This window comes from Mauremys mutica, chromosome 8, assembly GCF_020497125.1.
Source record: "Mauremys mutica isolate MM-2020 ecotype Southern chromosome 8, ASM2049712v1, whole genome shotgun sequence".
NCBI lineage: Eukaryota > Metazoa > Chordata > Testudines > Geoemydidae > Mauremys > Mauremys mutica.
Window position 1 is genome coordinate 61,274,627 of NC_059079.1, and position 19,839 is coordinate 61,294,465.

The following is a 19,839-nucleotide window of genomic DNA, read 5'->3' on the forward strand; positions in this document are numbered from 1 at the left end:
GGGCCACATGAGGACTAGTACATTGGCCCGAAGGCCATATTACTGACACCTCCCCCTCGCCGCCCTCGGCCCCACCCCTCCCCCTTCCATGAGGCCCCACTCCTGCCCCACCTCTTCCCACCCCCTTTCCTGCCCCCATTCCAACCTCTTCCCAAAAATCCCCACCCCAACTCCACCCCCTCCCTATCCCCAGGTGGTGCAGGAGGGGTGTGGGGTGTAGCAGCAGCTCAGGGCAGCCTGCCCTGCCCCTGGTGCGCGCCGGGCCAGAGCCGCTCTAGGTAAACACTGTGGGAGGGCAGGGGGGCCGTGAGGACCTCGCGGGCCGCAGAAAATTACCTCGCAGGCCTCATGCAGCCCACATGTTTGAGACCCCTGACCTAATCTATTAAGTATTCAACAACAATTAAATGCTAACTGATAACAGCTATGTAACACTAATGCTAAGGGAATTGCTTCTCTTACGAGAGCAAGAGGTTATCGCAATGCCGTCACGGATGGTAAGAAGGAACTGGATGGGGTCAGGCCAGCGGGGTATATATGCACGGCGCAGTGACGCCACTCTGGCAGGGGCCCCGCCGGCCCAATGGGAGCCGCTAAGGGTAAAAGTTTCCAACGCTTGTGCTCGCGACACGGGTACATCTAATGTGGAATGGACGTGAACAAGCACTCAAAGAAGAAACCTGTTTCTCAGAGGACAAGCTAACACCTCCAGCCAGGTGTCCAAGTTGACTGGCAATCACCTGTCAAGTGGCCATTCTTTGGCAACAAAGGGGGGCAGGAACAGCTAGTATAGCAAACAACAACATGGAACCTCTTTCTCCACAAAACTCCTTGCTCCATCCTCTCAGCTGGAAGAAATTTTATCTAGGGATAGCCCTAGGGTAAATGCATTTCAAAGGGTGACTGGACTATAAATGTGAGGGGCAAAAATACCTCAGGAGTCTTCCTTTCTTTCTCTCTCTATCACTCTCTTTCACCTTAGATGAAAAAGGAACTAGCCCTTGGACTTGGGCGGGGAGGGAGAAGCGAGTTGAGGGAGGCAGATCTGAGAATTTGGTCAGCCCTGTTGCTAGGAACATGTGGTAAGGATTTTACCTTGAACCAAATCTAGTTAAGTTTTAGCTACTAGAAAGCATTTTATCTTTATTTCTCTTGTAACCATTTCTGACTAATACCTTGTATTTGCACTCACTTGAAATCTCCTCTTTGTAGTTAAATAAACTTGTTTTATTCTTTAATCAAAACTTATCCAGTGTTGTGTTTAAACTGAACAGTGTGGTTAACTCCAGTTAAAAAGCAAAGTGTTGAACATTGACCCTTTATAAGGACAATGGATCTTTAATATCTGAACTCTCCAGGAGAGGGCTGAACAGTGCATTATACATACAGTTGGGAAAATTTGGGATTGGGAGTGTGTTGGGGTCACCCTGCAAGTGGTAACCCAGGCTGGTGGAAACCAGAGTGGGCATGGAGTTTTGCTGGCAGGCTGCAACTATACACAGATACTCAGGGTGTGATCTGCATACTGTTTGACTATTAGTGAACAGCCCAAGTTGGGAGCTACAGCAGCAAGGCATTGTGAAGCTCCTAAGGTTGAAGGACAGAAGGTAACATCCCTCACTGGTCTGGATTACATCCCTGGAATGTGATACCCACTGGATGGAAGGCAAATATCCCAATCTGGCAAGGAAAAGGAAACTTCAAATAAGTCAGAGGGTGAATACTTATTGCAGCCAGTAGACTGGCAGATTCCGCTTTAAATAAAAATTTAAAAGAAAAAAGTAAAGGGGGGGGCTACACATCCCTTGCTTCATTTCTTTATTCAGCTTGTGACAAAAGGCCATCATGCCTTTATCCAAGAAAAGAAAGATAGACAAAGTGTGTGCATTTCAAGAGAAAAATAAAATTTTATATTTCTTTGTGGACATGAATGGAAAGACCACATGCGTGGATTTGTACTATTTAGTCATCAATGGGCATTTGTTCACCTGGTCACAGAGGTATCAACACTTTTTTTGTACAGCATCAAAAGTCTTTGAGAAAAGAAACTAAATGCAAAGTACACAGGTTCATGTATTTATTTCACTCGGTTTTTGATAAATAGTTTTCTAGTCTTCTTGTTTTAGTGTTTAAATCTCTTTATGCTTAAGTGCCACAGTGATAGATATTATTATATAGAAACTAGAAATAAATAGTATAGATTTTTTTAAAGGAACCATTTTAATATTAGATACAAATTGATCTGACCTTGTGTATAACATATAGCATCTGAGATACATACAAGATAAGATCCATTTGTAACAAAAAAAACAAAACTATATTTTAAAAGCTGACTTTTATACAGTACAGGACAGTACAGGAGACTGTCAGGTAAATGTTCAAAAAGTAAAAAGAACCCAATTTTTCAACATAGTAATTTTGCATGCAATCGCTGTATTTGGGCATGCAAATCTGCATGGACACATGCAAATATGGTAATTCAGCATTCAACCACCTGATCAGCATTCCCAATATGTTTGCATATTGTTTTAGAAGCCAAGTTCAGGCTGGCTGAAATTTGCCCTAATGAATAACGTTTACATTTCCTTTACAATCAGTGTGTTAAGAGCAGAAGTGAATTAGCCCTAAAACCAGAAGTAAATGTTAAATCATAATTCTCTGAATTTCAGTGATGCCAGACATTAGATTTCCAGAATGAAAAACTACCAAAATACACTATATGGGGCACTGTCTCTACTTCCCCTACAGGCACAATTCCCCCTAGTAGTTGTTCCACACACAGTAATATAGAAAGGTTAATGCTAGCTCTCTCTCTCACCTTCAAACAAATCTCATCCTTTAGTACTGCAGTGTCCTGAATGGCAATTACGCAATCCTTTGTTTGAAGATGGTGGATAGTTAGGAAGGAGTCAGCATGCAATCAATTTAAAATGAGATTGTAATGTTCACAGGAGGTTCATTTTTTTATTTTATTTTCTCAGAAATTACAGTGGTCTGTCTGTCTACATATGCAATAATTCTTTACATTTTATAGAGTTCCTTTGGCTGTGGCAGCTAGATGCTTATATACAAACTGAACACAAAATTACATACAACAGTCCACAACGGGGAAGTACTTAAGAATAATTATTCTTGCCTTCAGAAACATTAGCGCATACAATATGGTATACAAAACCCCTACTTTTAATAAGATTTTCACTCGGATTGCTGTATGAACAGCTATGTGTTCACGCTCAGGACATAAAACATACCACTAAATATCTAGGGTAAGGAAGAAATCATATGTATTATATTACTCTTCTTGCTAATTGTCCCAGTTTGGCCTGGACTACCCTGTTTTTTTAAGCATCTGACAGAACTATCATTCAAAAATGTGTATGGGAAGAGGAAGGAGAGACAGGGACCCTGACCCTCCACTACAAAATGCCATGATGCCTAGGGGATTGTGTATCAAACTGCAACCAAGAGATCATAAATTCTAATCTATTCCAATGGCTGCTGTTAATACATCTGCACATTTCCTAGCCCTTAATAGCCTAGACTTAGAATCATAGAATATCAGGGCTAGAAGGGACCTCAGGAGGTCATCTAGTCCAACCCCCTGCTCAAAGCAAGACCAATCCCCAGACAGATTTTTGCCCCAGATCCCTAAATGGCCCCGTCAAGGATTGAACCCACAACCCTGGGTTTAGCAAGCCAATGCTCAAACCACTGAGCTATCCCTCCCCACTTCATCACATTACTTTAGGGGAGAGGCAATTATCATTCACCTAGAGTTAGAATAGATTGCAGGTCTCTGATATAACAGACCGAAATCTCATTCACTAACCTTCAGAAGAAGTGTGCCAAATTATGTACTTGGATATGCTGTCTCTAGCTTGTAGGCCACACAGTGCTCCCAGAGCCAGGAATTGTATCCTAATAACCAACAATACAGTGCTGTCTTGAATTACAAATGAAAGAGCTAAATATATGGAACTACTTATATTTGTGAGTATCCTGGAATAACTGTAGTTGTTGACACGATTTTATATTGCAAAATATTATACTTAGAATGAATTTGGATGATTGTTAATATTTGTTTTATTGCTCTATTATTATTGTTTGTATTTTAGTCAATGGGAGCTGTTCCTTTAAGAAAAGCTTTAATTGTAGAATATGTTTGAAGAGGACATAGCAGCATGGGGGAAGTTTTGCCTCTGTATCCAGACAGAGAGCAGAGGCAAAGTGTCAGCTCCCAAAATGTCAGAACTTGATTTATTACACATATTTCCCCAGAAAGTTTGTCTAGCATTTATTGTGGGACTGGATGCTTCAAGGAATTATTTAAAAATTACAGGACCTTCTATCTAAAGGTCACTAGCCTGAACCCAGCCTAGATCAGTAAAGATTAAAAGCTGTTCCCATTTAACGGATGTTTGCTGGCCCCAACAGGAGATGAGTTCAGTGGGTCTCAGTTCCAGCTCCGACATCAAATTCATCACCATACTTTGCATTAATTGGTAGACTCAGCAAAGAGCCCCAAAAACTGAATGGGTCATGGAGGCTGAACTACCCGTTACCTCAAGAGAAAACTTCCTCTGCCCCTATGTCAGAGCTGATGCATATTGGATAAACAAAGCAAACGCCCTTCCCCAGCCCTAGAGCCACACCATTGTTTTAAGTTGAGGTTTGTGGCTATTTGCAATTGTTTTCAATAAATAATTTTCCTGTCACACATGGAGCTGCACGAAACTTTAACAGCTCTGTTTAAACCTTTTCCGGGGCACGTTCAATCTAAGCCAAAATCCCAGGCCACACACTGGCTCCATTTTCTAAAAGAAATCAGGTGTCTAGTCAGTAGGCCACAGCGGGGAGCTATACCCTCTCCCCAAGCCTGCAAGAGGTAGATGCTAAGCAGCAGAGCAGGAGCGCTGCCAGCTTTTTTGGCGCCCTACGCGGTGGAAGGTCCCGACCCTGAAATGGCACCCCGACAGAGGCGGCGGAAGGTCCCGCCCCTGAAATACCACCGATGACCGGGACGGCCAAAGATCCGGCCACCGCGGTCACTGTCCCCCAAATGTTAGCACTCCAGGCGACTACCTAGGTCACCTAATGGGTTGCACCGGCCCTGCAGCAGAGGCTAGTAGAGGTCAGAAAGGGACCACTGCCAACCAGCTAGCCTGGTCCCTTAATGATGGTGAGACAGCACAGTCCTTGCATATGTAGTCTGTTCTCTCCCATTCAGACTCCCACTTTAGGGCTGAAGGAGAAAGAAATGGGGAAAAAGGCTGATAGAAGACTTGCAGGAAGCTTCAAATACCATCCCACTACCAAAAGACTGTAAATGGGGAGATCCCCTGAGGGTCCCTAAAATGAGATTGAATGAAGGGAGAAGCCCTTTGGTCCTCTATTTCCCAGGGTGGTGGGAAGAGGGAAGAAAACACCAGAAATGGGTGGGCGGGGAAAGCTGTTCTCCATTAGGAATATCAGAGGTATGCAGCTATCCTGCTCACGTCCACGCATCCCCAAGACAATTGCAGATAGAGGCTGCCTGTTGCAAGAAGGGGCTTATGTGGGGATAGAGGCATATGGAGTCTAGTTTGGGTGAATAAGCATCTAAACATTGGTATGTTATTTAATCCCCAAACTTTTAAAAGCTAAATAAAATTAAAGCTCACCAAAATATACACACAACTCTCCAGAGCTAGGTGTTTTTCCAGATCCCTAGATCCCTGGAAAAATGCTTCAATTATTGGCAACTACATCTACCTCACAATTTTTCACTATGGAGAAATTTTCCTATGAAGGTCTGGTACTGCCCACTCATACAGGATAATGCACTGGATAGACCATAAGTCTGATCCAGAATTGCAATTCCTACATCCCTTACACAGCTGCTAATGGAAGAAACAGATGGCCATTTGTGACAGAGAGCATTGTTTTTGGCCACGCCTTGATTAATATCACCGGAGACAGTAGATAGGTTCCCTCCCAGACAGGAGAGAGGGCAGCTGTTTCTCCCTGTCCAGCCACATACTTCAAAGTATAATATCGTTAAGCATCCATATTTCTGTACATAGTGTTAAAATATAGATTTCCAAGTGATATTAATCACCAGTGTGCCATTAGCTTTCAGAAAAGACCTCACTCCATACACTTTATAAAACAGTAATATTTATACAGGTGGTTGATTCAATTGTTTATCACCTGAGGTTCAGTGACCCTGTCTTTACAGAGCAGTAAATCTTTGCAACATATTATTTGAAAAGTAAAACCCAGGCCAAGCTTCTCTCTCCTGAAGACACACCACTTGCTGGCTTGATACCTCTCTCTTTACCTAAAATGTAAAAATGGTCCTTCATTGTCTTTTCCTCATGACCAGGCTGGTCAAAGAATAAAATACACATTCCTTTGGCTAAGGTAGATAATGCTTATGCATTGCTTGCCAAACACATTTTAAGAATATAATTCTAGTGTGGATTCATAACTTTTTGTACACACCCTGCACACACATCATGCAAGAATATGAATGATCATGCCACGAGTTTCCCACTGCCTAACTGGTGTGACAAAGTTCCTCCTCTACCTTGGTAGGTCCTGCACTTATTGGCAGATTTACTCGCCTCAGAGATTCACCATGTGAGTCAGGAAACAGACCAGAGACCTTCCCTTCTGGTAGAAGCCACAGTCCAGGTCAATTCCTCCTTTGTCTGATCAGGAGTTGGAAGGTTTGTGGGGAACCTAGACCTGCCTTCTACTCCGGGTTCCAGCCCAGGGGACTGCAGCTGTCTAGAGTGCCTCCTGGTACAGCTGCATGACAGCTACAACTCCCTGGGCTACTTCCCCATGGCCTCCTCCCAACACCTTCTTTATTCTCACCACAGGACCTTCCTCCTGGTGTCTGATAATTCTTGTACTCCTCAGCCTTCCAGCAATGTGTCTTCTCACTCTCAGCTCCTAGTGCGTCTTGCTCCCAGCTCCTTGTATGCACACTACAAACTGAAGTGAGGTCCTTTTTAACTCAGGTGCCCTGCTTAGCCAGCCTGTACTAATTGATTCTAGCAGTTTCTTCTTAATTGGCTCCAGGTGTCCTAATTAGCCTGCTTGCTTGTTCTGGAATTGCCCCTGTTACCTTACCCAGGGAAAAGTGATCTACTTAATCTGGGACTAATATATCTGCCTTTTAACACTCTCCTGTAGACATCTGGCCTGACCCTGTCACATTGGTCAGCATTATTCTCATACTTGGGGCCAGAAACAATGAAAATTCAATCTACCCTTTGTTCTATACTGTGCTACAATGAGCAAAGCAAAGAGTTGTTTGTTTGTTTTGTGGTCTTATTAGGACTTTCCTAACATGGAAAAATTGAAGATGCCCTACCAATAAATGACCTGAAAGAACAATGTTAGATATATTTTCAGAAAGACAAACTATCTTCAAAGTAATGTGCACAAACCCAGGGGAAGAAGGAATAATTCAGACACAAATGACAACTATTTACTTCAGTATTTCAGTTTATTATGTAGTATTATAACTTTAAATACTTAAGTGGGAAAGCTATGCATTAAGACCCTAAAATCTGACAGTTTTCTAAGCACTTCCCTGCTCACAGATAAATCAAGAATTATGGGTCAGATTATCAGCTGGTGCAAATCACTGAACCTGGCCTGTTATTTGTAGTTACAAGTTTCTCCTATTGTTTTTATACAAAATATGCCTCACAGGTAAGTCTGTCCAATACATGAGACCTGGATATTCAAACCAACAGTAATGTTTGGGATGGAGGTAGCACAACCAGATAGCAATTGTGAAAACTTGGGACGGGGTGGGAGAAGGTGCCTATATAAAACAAAGGCTCAATTACCAGGACTGTCCTTATAAAATCGGGATATCTGGTCACCTTAGTTGAAGGAAAGACGAGAGACTAATGCTTCATCAAATTTTATAACCTAGGTTTGCTGTTGATTTGTCAGAATTTTTCTGCCATTGTCTATGTTCAAGCAGACAAAACAAAAGGCAGCAGCATATAAACAGTTACAATTACTAATCAAAAAAGGTAATCATATTAGAAACTCCACAATAGTGAAGTACCTGATCTTGCAATATACTGCATCTCTTCTCCAAGGTACCAAGCACCCTCAATTCTCAGTGAAGTCAATGGAAGTTGAGGGCAAGAACAAGTCACATGATCAAGCTCTAAGCGTTAAGAAAGTCTTTAAAGCTGAATAAAACTAGTAAGTGTATTTTAGGTAAAGTGTTTTAACAAATACACATCACCGATTTTAAGTATGATCTTTTGTCATAACTCCTGTTCATTATTTTCATTAAATTTCATTCAAATCTGATATCCAAGTTCCTCACTGTATTTAACAATTGTATTCCTTAATTGGATATTCATTTATGGAGATATATCTATCTCATAGAACTGGAAGGGACCTTGAAAGGTCATCGAGTCCAGCCCCCTGCCTTCACTAGCAGGACCAAGTACTGATTTTTGCCCCAGATCCCTAAGTGGCCCCCTGAAGGATTGAACTCACTACCCTGGGTTTAGCAGGCCAATGCTCAAACCACTTATTGCACAGTGTACAATAAACCGTTATTATTTATTTGTTTAGCACTAAAGTTTTTGGCACTGTGCACTATGCAAATACCATCTCAATAGGTTCAACAGATTAGAGAACACATTTTCAAACAGGTATATGTGCATTTTTCGTGTGTGCCATATAAGCTGGGGTTGTGGGCACTAATCAGCTTCATACACCAACTCAAATATGCACAAAAATGTGTACACAATTCATTGAAAATTTGGGTTTAATTACTTTACTAAAACATAATAAAATATATTTTTATGAGTTACTTCATTCCAACAACAAAGGTTATACTGAGGGAAACAGGAATGGGTTGGCTTTCCAAGTACAATAATATGCCTCAACATTTACTAATTATTTGTAGTAAATGTTTTCAGTTCATATGGCATAATAGCCCAAAATCTTCAAAGCTGAAGAAATGTAGCACTACAGAAATAAATAAAAAAGCTACTAGAAACATTTGTAAAACATGAGACCTTTCTATCTCCTAACTTTCAGCACTTATAACACTCAGAATATTATTAATTTACACCACAAAATGACATGCTGTCCTGTCAGTCTTCCTTCCTCCATGAAGAGCAAAATGTATGATACTTATAAAAGTGGGGATTCACAAAACATGGCATGAACAATCTAAGAGTGTGGAGAGAACCACCTTATCCTTTGCCTCCTAGGAAAAAGTAGATAAAATTAAAGCAGCAGAATCTGCTATGGATATTGAACAAACTGAAATTAAACAAAAATAAAACTGGGCAACAAGCTCATAGTACACCACACAATGATACTAATACACGAAGGTATGCTCCCGCAAGAAGTATTTCACCTAATACCCAAACCAATCATTAAGAAACTCATATCCAACATAGACCAAGTGTTATATGATTACAAAGAATTATTTATACGTCATTTTCACTTTTTAATAAGAAGGATAAAATCTTAACTGTCTTTAAATCATTGGATATTTTTCTCTTTTTTTCTTAGCAAACTGCAGAAAATTACCTTATATATTATCAATTACAGAAGATTTATATGAGCCTGCAGTCACACCACCCTGGGTGGTGATCTTATCTCTAAGCAGGTAAGGAGGTCATGCCTACTCAATATTTAAACAGAACACAGCCAAGGAACAAGCCAGACACTGGAAGAAAAATTCAGTAGGTAAGAGCTTTCCACAGCGTTAGTATTAAGCAAATTTCCCACTCTAAAACAGTGTCAGGAAACAATGTGCAGCTGGATGTGTTTTTTTTCCTAAGCAGGTTTGAAACCATAGTTTGGACAAGTTGTGGTCTCCAAAGATCCCAAGACAAATTTTCACAAAAGTAAAGTTATTAACCCACATCCCCTAGCCATAAATCAGTTTGTAAGGGTCTTTGCGGTAAATACGTGTCTTATTAGAAGAAGAGAAAGTAGTCTATTTAGAAATAATAATAGCAGCTCACTGCAAAACACCGTTATCGAGAAGTTGCTGGACTTGAAAATTAACAAAATCTTGCCTACCACTGGTGCTCTCATATAGGTTAATATTGGAGGTAGACCACTAAGCAGCAAATTTAATGGCAAGTGATGCTTCACACGACATTCGACAGGAGGAACAGTAGGTGCTATACTCTAAATGGAAGCATAAACTATCCCACCCTCAGTGAGGACAAACAAATGAAATGTCCCGTACAGGATAAATTTGCCAGAAAGTTGCTATGCAAATATTTTTTTCTAGTTTCTTTCTTTAAAACAGCCTGCATGGGCAGCTGGTGTGCAATCCCCTTTTTAATTAGAGTCCTTTATTCTTTAATTAGTCCCAGAACATTTAACAATGTAAGCCTGCATTGTGCATTGGGATAAAAGATGCTTCTCCCTCTTGGTTCAAACTTAATATCCTCTGTTGCTGCTAGAAATAACAAGTTCATCTATTTTCTATCCAAATCAACGGCGTCTTTCCATGTTAGAAATAATCCTCAAATCTACAAGTGAACATTTCAAGCCTACTTTTGCAGTCAGAAATTAAGATGGGGGCTTCCTAATAGAAACAGAAATTACAAAGCTTTCAAAGGACTTCAAAGTATACCGGATTTACTCACATTTATATAAACTTTGGCTCACTTCCAATTTCCTTCACCTTCTATCTTGCAGCTGCATTAGTTAACTCAGAAAAATGAAGATTAACTAGGTGTATTAAAAGCAAAGTATATTAAATATGTAGCAAAGTTTTTCCCTCTGTACAAATATCGTTATTAGAATTTGAAATGTTGAAAAAATAAATGCTTGCACATGTTTTTAACAGGTTTACATGAGTTATCTGAAGGCTGATCTTTTACTTCCAGCTTTTATACTCAACTTGTGCACAGAATTAACAGGAAAATGCATAGAAATAGCTGTATTAAAATTCTGTTAGCATAACATATGTTCAGCTCTGTGGAAGCATGCAATCCTCTAGAAGAGGAGCTCAAACTAAGCACTTTTAAAAACCCCAAGGTTGACCAGAATATGAGGAAAGATGACAAAATCGGAAAATTCTTACCCTGATTTACCCTGGGTGGTTTGGAACACAAAAATCTACTTATTAGTTCTATTTGTTCTTTAATTTTGGACCAGAGACTACTGATAAAGGGACTTGCCCATCCTAGAAAAAGGTAAGAAAACTTCATCTTTCTTTATATTCCCTCCAGTATCTGTTTGTTCCTGCTTTGAAACCATGCTCTAAGCCAGGGGTGGGCAAACATTTTGGCTTGAGGGCCACATCAGGTTTCCAAAATTCTATGGAGGGCTGGTTAGGGGAAGCTGTGCCTCCCAAACAGCCAGGCGTGGGCTGGCCCCCGTCCCCATCCAACCCTCTGCTGCTTCTCACCCCCCGACAGCCTCCCCCCTGCAGGACTCCTGCCCCATTCAACCCCCCCTGTTCCCTGACAGCCCCCCGGGACCCCTGCCCCATCCAACCCTCTTCTCCCTGTCCCCTGACTGCCCCAAGAACCCATGCCCCTGTCCGCACTGCATCGCCCCATCCAATGCCCCTCTCCTTCCTGACTGCTCCCCCCAGGACTCCTGACCCCATTCAACCCCTGTTCCCCACCCTCTGACTGCCCCGACCTCTATCCACACCTCTGCCCCTGACCACCACCTCCAAACTCCCCTGCCCTCTATCCAACCCCCCCCCCGCTCCGTACCCCCTTACCGCGCTGCCTGCAGCACAGGTGGCTAGCGGCACTAAAGCCGCACCACCGCATCAGGCTGCGGCTCTGCAGCTGCGCTACCCCAGGAGCTCGCAGCCCAGAGCATTGCACCGGTGGTGCAGTGAGCTGAGGCTGTGGGGGAGGAGGGACAGCAGGGGTGGGGTCGGGGGGCTAGCTTCCTGGGCCAGGAGCTCAGGGGCCAGGCAGAAGGGTCCCACGGGCCACCTCTGCTCTAATCTATCTTCAGACACCACTGAAAATTTCAAAGTAATTTCCCTTTTCCATACAGTATTTGTAATTTCCCTTTCTTCATGTAAAATTTCTCTTTTGTATCTTTATTCTGTCTTCTCATAAACATTGTATATATTACAAGTTAATCCCTTATTATCCCCCTGTTTGGAAACTATTGTCTCAGGGCTTGGCTACACTTACAAATTTGCAGCGCTGCAGCAGGGTGTGAAAACACACCCTCTGCAGCGCTGCAAATTGCGGCGCTACAAAGCGCCAGTGTAGTCAAAGCCCCAGCGCTGGGAGCCGCGCTCCCAGCGCTGTCCGTTATTCCCCACAGGGAGGTGAAGTACGGACAGCGCTGGGAGAGTTTTCTCCCAGCGCTGGCGCTTTGACTACACTTAGCGCTTCAAAGCGCTGCCGCGGCAGCACTTTGAAATGCAAGTGTAGCCAAAGCCTCAGACTGTGAGAGGTCTATTAATCTTTGTAGCTCTGCCTAAATTGTTAACAGTGTTGCATAGCATATACTAACAAAAGTTGAGAGGGGCATTTTATACATTGTTTTGACCTCATTGTAAGACATGAAGATTTCAGCCCTAAGCAGCTGATTCATTCACCTAATTTTGCCCATCTTCCACAAAGTCCCTCCTAACCCTTTCACAAAAACCCAACATAATTTGGGTTAAAAGCTGGGCTTTCTACAGCTGGTAAAAATTTATGTTTTTTAAAGAGATTTGTTCTCCTGATTTTGTAATTTAATCCCAGAATCAAACTTCCCATACTTTGAGACCCAGAAGAATCTCCAGAAAAGTCACTCTCCAATTGAATGGCCTGCAATTACGTTCTTGGCCCAGATACATGCATTACACAGTGAGCAAACAGAGCTAATTTTTGGCTGATTTTTTCCCCACTTCTATTCCTTTAATTAGTTGATTATATCTAATTTTCTGGGCAAACGCTTCTATTCCCATAGCCAATAATAATGACAATCATGGACAGACTTGTGTGGTTCCCCGATACAAGTCAGTTCTTCCAGAAATACAGCCATTAACTCTTGCCTGAGGTTCTTCATACAAATCTCAGTCCATTTAAGGATATTTGTATTGCATTCACATCCAAATATATCACCCCATATAACCCCAAACACATTCTATAATGACAATTTTGTTCTTTTTCTCAGCATACTAAATAAATCACTTTCAATTCTCTTTCAATATTGTCTGCTAATTGCCTGTCCTTGATCATTTGTTCCTGTGTATGCAGTTAGGAAACATATTTAATATTTTATCTAGCACCTTAGCAAACAGAGAAATGTGATTTTAAACTGACAGCATCCCATTAAGTAATCACAGAGAACTTTAAAGAACAATAATTCTCTAGCTGATTCAATTCTGGCAACACTAATAATAGTTTCCCTTGTTCTATTATAAGTTTGTTTTTTTCTTAAAAATCAAGCCACAAAATTTAAGGGAACGTGAAACATTAATGAGATGCACCTAGGATAGGAAAGATTTTGTTCATTTTCAAGTCCAGCAAGTCCTCTGCAGTGAGATGCCTTTATTATTTCTAAGTGATAGGCCATTTTTGCCTCTTTAAATAATAATTTACATTTATACAGTGTCTTTCATTTAAAAGATTTGCAAATTGATTTATGGATAGGACATCATGGGCAGGACAGGGCTTATGAACCATAAACAAAACCTTATAAACTTTAAAATGTGATTTATACCTATGTGCCAAGTGTTGTCTTTGGTGAGAGAGCTAAGGTTACAATTGACCTGGGGTAAATGACTGGTCCTTTCAGACTGGGAGTAACCTGAATATTGTTGTGATTTTTGGTGTAAGGGACCATCTATCACAAACGCAGGCTTACCTGGGTGGCAAGACAGACTGGAGTACCCAAGGGGACTGTTTGTGACTCTATGTTGAGGCTTACAGTGCTTGAAGAGTACATACTTGGATGATGAAATCTAATTACAGAACACACAACTAGTTTGGGGTTTGTGCCCTGGTTTGTAACAGTCTGCCCTAAGTTGGCACCCACATTTGTGAGCCACTCCAGACAGCCTGACACTACCACCCATTCCTTTTCTCTCTCATCAGAAATGCTTTCCTGCTTCAGTTTCCCTACCTTCCATGCCATTTGTGCATCACAGCAGGTGGCTCCATTTGGCTTTCCTGCTTCTGCAGGTTGCTTCTCTCAGTGTTGTGTCAAGAACAGCAGACATGTCTCTTGGACATAAATCATCTTTCTAATAAGGGGAAACATCTTTCTTTCCCGTGTTGAGTTTAAAAAACCCCAACCCCACCCAAAACATAGACTCTAGCACTCTCAAAAAAAGGAAAACAAAATGGTAGATTTCAACTTTGTATTTAAAATGCTATTTTGATATGGTTGCAGAGTTAAAAATGAAAATAAAATAACCATTTTATGTTGTCACTGAACTGTACGCTGAAATGTGGGAACATTAATTATGAAGTTACTTGACAATACATGGTTAGATGATTAGAAGTATTTTTGCATTACTGTTTGTCAAATGTATGACATTTTCAAAAAGTTTGTACATAATTAGAATTCCAAATTAGAATAAAATTTATTTTTAGTAACTGCCATAATTTAATTCATCTTAGGGTCCATATATGATATATTTCCTGCAGTCTGCCTACAAGCAGTAATTTTCCATAAAGCCAAGCAGATAGATCCTCACTGTGGGTTATGTCATGTCAGTAGTGGAGTATTTTCAAAGCCTCCAGACACTAACATAACTCCCTTCTCTACTTGAGATAGTCACAAGCAATGATGGCTAGATATTATACATTCAGTATTAGAGACTCCAAGTGTGAGTTCCCCATTCTTGCTTAGGGACTAAAGCCTAAGTTTTCCTACCTTGTGCCTCAAGTTAGGTCCCTAAATCCATATTTGCAAACATTCAATTAAAGATAATTGATTTACTAGTTTGCATCCAAAATCTACTGTAAAGATTCCTACTTTTAGAGACTATGCTACCAAGAGGTCAAGAAACCTAATAAGACATTGAGTTTCCAGAAATTAGCCTAAACAATGAATACTTATACAGGGTATGCAAATATTCACAAATAGGAAAAGTCAAGTGAAGAACAATGAAAATCGGAGAATGTAGGGACCTCCCATCAATGAAAGGCTAAAAAGATGATGACTAGTTCAGAAAGGAAATAAATTAGAGAAGAGGCAATAGAGGCACTGAAGGGTACAGAAAAAAAAATAAGGTGAGCATTCCTGTTTACCCTCTTTTCATGATACAAGGGCGAAATTAAGACAGAGAATTTAAATTTTGAAACAGAAAAATCTATGGAATTTATTATAAAAAAATTATTGTAGCAAAGACCTTAGGATTCAGGAGAGGAACAGACACATATATATCGATAAAATACTGTGTTTTATGATCCAAGATTAAATTAACATTTTTTTTTAAATGCCAAAGAAAATTCTTCAATATATAAATCAACCATGAACTGACAGTGTTTAGGGAGAAACTTTCCCTATTGCAGATTATTCCATAATTGTCCATTAAGAGGATATCTGATATCAGCCATCACTAGAGACAAGATACAAGAACAGATGGACCTTTTATCTGGTTCACTATAGCAATTCCTATGTTCCTAGGTTTTGTAACAGCTTAAAGAGATTTTCATGGATAGGTTGACCAGATTGCAAGTGTGAAAAATCAGGACAGGGGGTGGAGGGTAATAGGAGCCTATGTAGAAAAAGCCCCAAATATCGGAACTCTCTCTAAAATTGGGACATCTGGTCACCCTATTAATGGAAAACAGAAAAAGTATTATATGAGCAATAATTACATGCAGAGAAATAAACTACATACAATATTAGAAGGTATACGTAAGGCAAAATGACCTTAACATACAGGGTGAAGTGACATTCAACCTAGCAATTTAAAAATACGCTGTGGTGAACAGAAGAGTCAGACCTGGATTTATTGTACAACATTGCCCAAGCCAGCTGGGCATCAGAGATTTATTTCAATTTGTAATAAAAGTCCCAAGTTCTTCATGCACATACAGATTTAAAAAACAAAACAAATGTCATCATTGACCATAAAGAACCCACCCCCCAAAGTCCAGCAAAGTAAAAGCAAACATCCCTCAATGCAAACTCCAACCACTCAACCCCAAGAAAAGCATGAGAAAACAGGTAATCTTTGCAATGTGCCAGTAAAATAAAGATCCAAACCTTATGAAATTAAAGGAGTGGGGCAAGATCTATTGTCATGGGTCCCTAACTGGAAACACCATGCCACCAGCCCACTCCCATTTAAACATGAAGGCTGTTAGCTCAACTACCACAGCAGACCTTAAGTGTTGCAGTATCATCCAGGCAAACAAGTCTACAAGGCAGCCAGCATTCAGCAGGTCACATCCAGAAACAAAATGCAAGCTTGATACACAATGGCATGTGCAAAGGTTGTTCCATTGTGCAGGTACATAGAAAGGCTACCTCCATGCACCCCACTCCCTTTCCACCCATTTAAAAGCTAGTCACAATGTGGCAGACTGCACGGCAGCAATCCAATCTGGAAGTGACAAAGACATGCAGTAGTATAGCACGGTCCACATTCAAAAGGAAAAAGTCAACCTTCTAACGAAGTACATCTAGAAAAAAGTACTCTCAGTGAGCTAATTGCTCTACCTGTAAAGGGTTAAAAAGTCTCACTGCTATGCATAGGTAAAAGGAAGTGAATTGGCACCTGTCCAAAAGAGCCAATGGGAAGGCTAGAACTTTTTAAAATTGAAACAAGACTCCCCTTTTGTCGGTCTGTTGTTGTTCTCCTGGCGAGAGGTGGATAGGACAACAGTTATGCTGTAAGAAGCTAAGCCAGGTATGAAAAAATCATCAGTATTTATACCTAGTGTGACAAAGTTCCTTCTCTACCTTGGTGGGTCCTATGCTTATCGGCGGATTTGCTCGCCTCACAGATTCACCCTGTGGGTCGGGAAACAGCCCAGAGACCTTCCCCTCTGGTAGAAGCCACAGTCCAGGTCAATTCCTCCTGTGTTTGCTCAGGAGTTGGGAGGTTTGGGGGGAAACCCAGGCCCGCCCTCTACTCCAGGTTCCAGACCTGGGCACTACAGCTGTCTATAGAGTGCCTCCGGGTACAGTTGCACGACAGCTACAACTCCCTGGGCTACTTCCCCATGGCCTCCTCCCAACACCTTCTTTGTCCTCACCACCGGACCTTCCTCCTGATTACTAATAATGCTTGTACTTCTCAGTCCTCCAGCAGTATGCCTACTCACTCTCAGCTTCTTGCATGCCTCTTGCTCTCAGTTCCTCGCATGCACTTCCTCTCCTCTGGCTCCCTCACTCTCTTTGGCCTGACTGGAGTGAGCCCTTTTTTAGCATCAGAGGGCCCTTAATTAGAGTCAGGTGCTTAACAGCCTCACCTGACTCTTAGCAGATTAATTGGAGTCAGGTGTTCTCATTAGCCTGGAGCAGCCCCTGCTCTGGTCTCTCAGGGAACAGAAAACTGCTTATCCAGTGGCCAGTATATCTCCCTTCTACTACTCTGCTGTTCCCAACTGGCCTGGGTCTATCACATTAGAAACTACTCATTTAAAACCCCAGATACGTAAGTAGATCAGGAAATGTCTAGGAAGACGTGATTAGGTTTATCCCTTTTATTTTGTTATGGCTTGTGGATTCCTCTGTGCTAACCCTAGGTGCTTTTGTTTTGCTTGTAACCTTTAAGCTGGACCTCAAGAAAGCTATTCTTGATGCTTAATCCTTGTAGTTGCCCTTTTAAGATCTAGCAATAGTCTGAGTTCCCAGATGTATTTTCTTTCTTTTTCTTATTAATAAAATTTACCTTTATTTAGAACATAATTGGATTTTTTCTTCAGCTCTTCCCCAGAGGGGGAGTGAAAGGGCTTGAGGGTACCCCACAGGAAGGAATTCCCAAGTGTGCTACACAAGTGCTCTCAAAGGGGTTCTGTACTTGGGTGGTGGCAGCATCTACCAATCCAAGGTCAGAGAAAAGCTGTAACCTTGGGAGTTTAACACAAGCCTGGAGTGACCAGTATTGCTTTTAGAATCCTTGTGGGCCCCCACCTTCTGCACTCCAAGTGCTAGAGTGGGGAATCAGCCTTGACATCCAGAGATAAGCAACTGCCAAAAATGTTTGGTCCTGTCAGAGAAAAAAGAATGGGGCTGGTTCAACTATCCATGCAAGGGTCCACAAATTTCCATGTTAACAGTGTCTTGTGATCAAAGACTGATGATGGATCCAACAGAATGAGCACAGACCTTTGATCTTCAGTCACCAGAAGATGATCATCCTACAATGCAACCTCCATACCATAACAAGGCCTAAAATAAGGGTCCCCAGATGTCTTGACACTCTAGATATTATCTGAGCTGCTTTGCCACGGCCTACCCAATAAACCTCCCTTAAAGAGAAAGATTGTAGACATGACTGTAATTAAGATTCTCGGTATCAAAAGTCTAACAACTGCTTCTTTAAAAGATGCTAAAAAGGCATCATTGACAATTCCTACTAACAGCTGTATTTCTCTCCATTCACCTTTACCAGCCAAGATAATCATGAGTACAAGTTAACTTCTCAGGTTGTGCCCCAGCACATTGAGAATGGACGCAAGTGATACTTGCTGAAACACTAATGGAAAAGTCTTTGTATTTTTCTCTCCCTCCCATTCATCTACCCCAGGCACAGTTACACCACATAGGACTACCTAAAAGCCAATTTTAAACTTAAGCCTTTGAATGACAAGCCCCCCTCAGAACAATCTGAAACACAGGATGTTAAAACACAAATTGTATAGACTTTGTTAATATCTACCAGGTCGCATAAGGTTTTTAGGTTCTCACTGACAGAATAAGACCTCACTAGGACAGGCATGAGGGCCAGTGAAAGATATAAGCAGAATGATGAACATTTAAAGTGAAAACAACATCTTCACTGGAAAAAAAAATCCACTTCATCTCATTTCACTAACTATTTTATCCATCATATGCCAAATTATATAGTCGCCAGCATTTGTATATTCATAGTTGACGGGGCAAAGTTCATGCCTTCAGAGAAAAAAAGATTTCCATTCAGCAAAAGTGAGTTTGCAAAAATTTCATATCAAATGTTAGATGCAATTGTCCCTTAATAATCTCAAAAAATATAAGCCGCCTAGAAATCCTTAGATTCTACTAGTTCGTGAAAAGCCCAAATTGCAGCTACATATTTTTGTGCGGCAACAGTTTGAAGATCAGAGTCATATCGAAAAGAAATCAACTTTTTTACCCCACAATAAACAGCTTTCCCACTGTTAGAACGGAGGGGAAAAATAACAGTGAATGGATTTGATGCAGCACACAACAAAATGGTGGTCTCAAAATGGCTCCCAGAGAAAACTCTGTCCAAATCACAAAAAACATTATCAACTGACTTTCCTGCTAGCAAGGCTAAATAGGCCATGAAGACCAAACTCTTCTCTCAATTCCAGAAGCAACTTTCTCACCTTAAAATCCTAGCTGACTGGTCAGATTAAAAGGTACAAGCAGCAACACGATAAGACAGAGTTCCATCTCTCTAATGTCTCTACATAAGACTTGTGAGGGCACCAGATACTAAAATGATGGCACCCTAAATATGCTACTAATTACTACTAGTATAGTAGTCAGGATTGAGTCATAGTGGGAGGAAGTTTACATTGCCATTGCCTATGCTGTATGTTTTCTGTGGACAAAAAATTTCAGTCTCTGGGGCTATAAATCCAGTACATTTTACAAGCACTATGTAAAATTGGAGTCATTACTTGCTTCCATCACACTCATCTTTGTGGCTATTGTTTTAAAACAGATAAAACAGTGATA

General features: G+C 41.1%; 1 protein-coding gene across 5 annotated transcripts in view; it reads right to left on the minus strand.

Annotated features, from left to right (window-relative positions):
* Positions 1-19,839, minus strand: part of RABGAP1L (RAB GTPase activating protein 1 like) — a 541,073-nt gene that overhangs the window by 382,692 nt on the left and 138,542 nt on the right. The window lies entirely within an intron of this gene.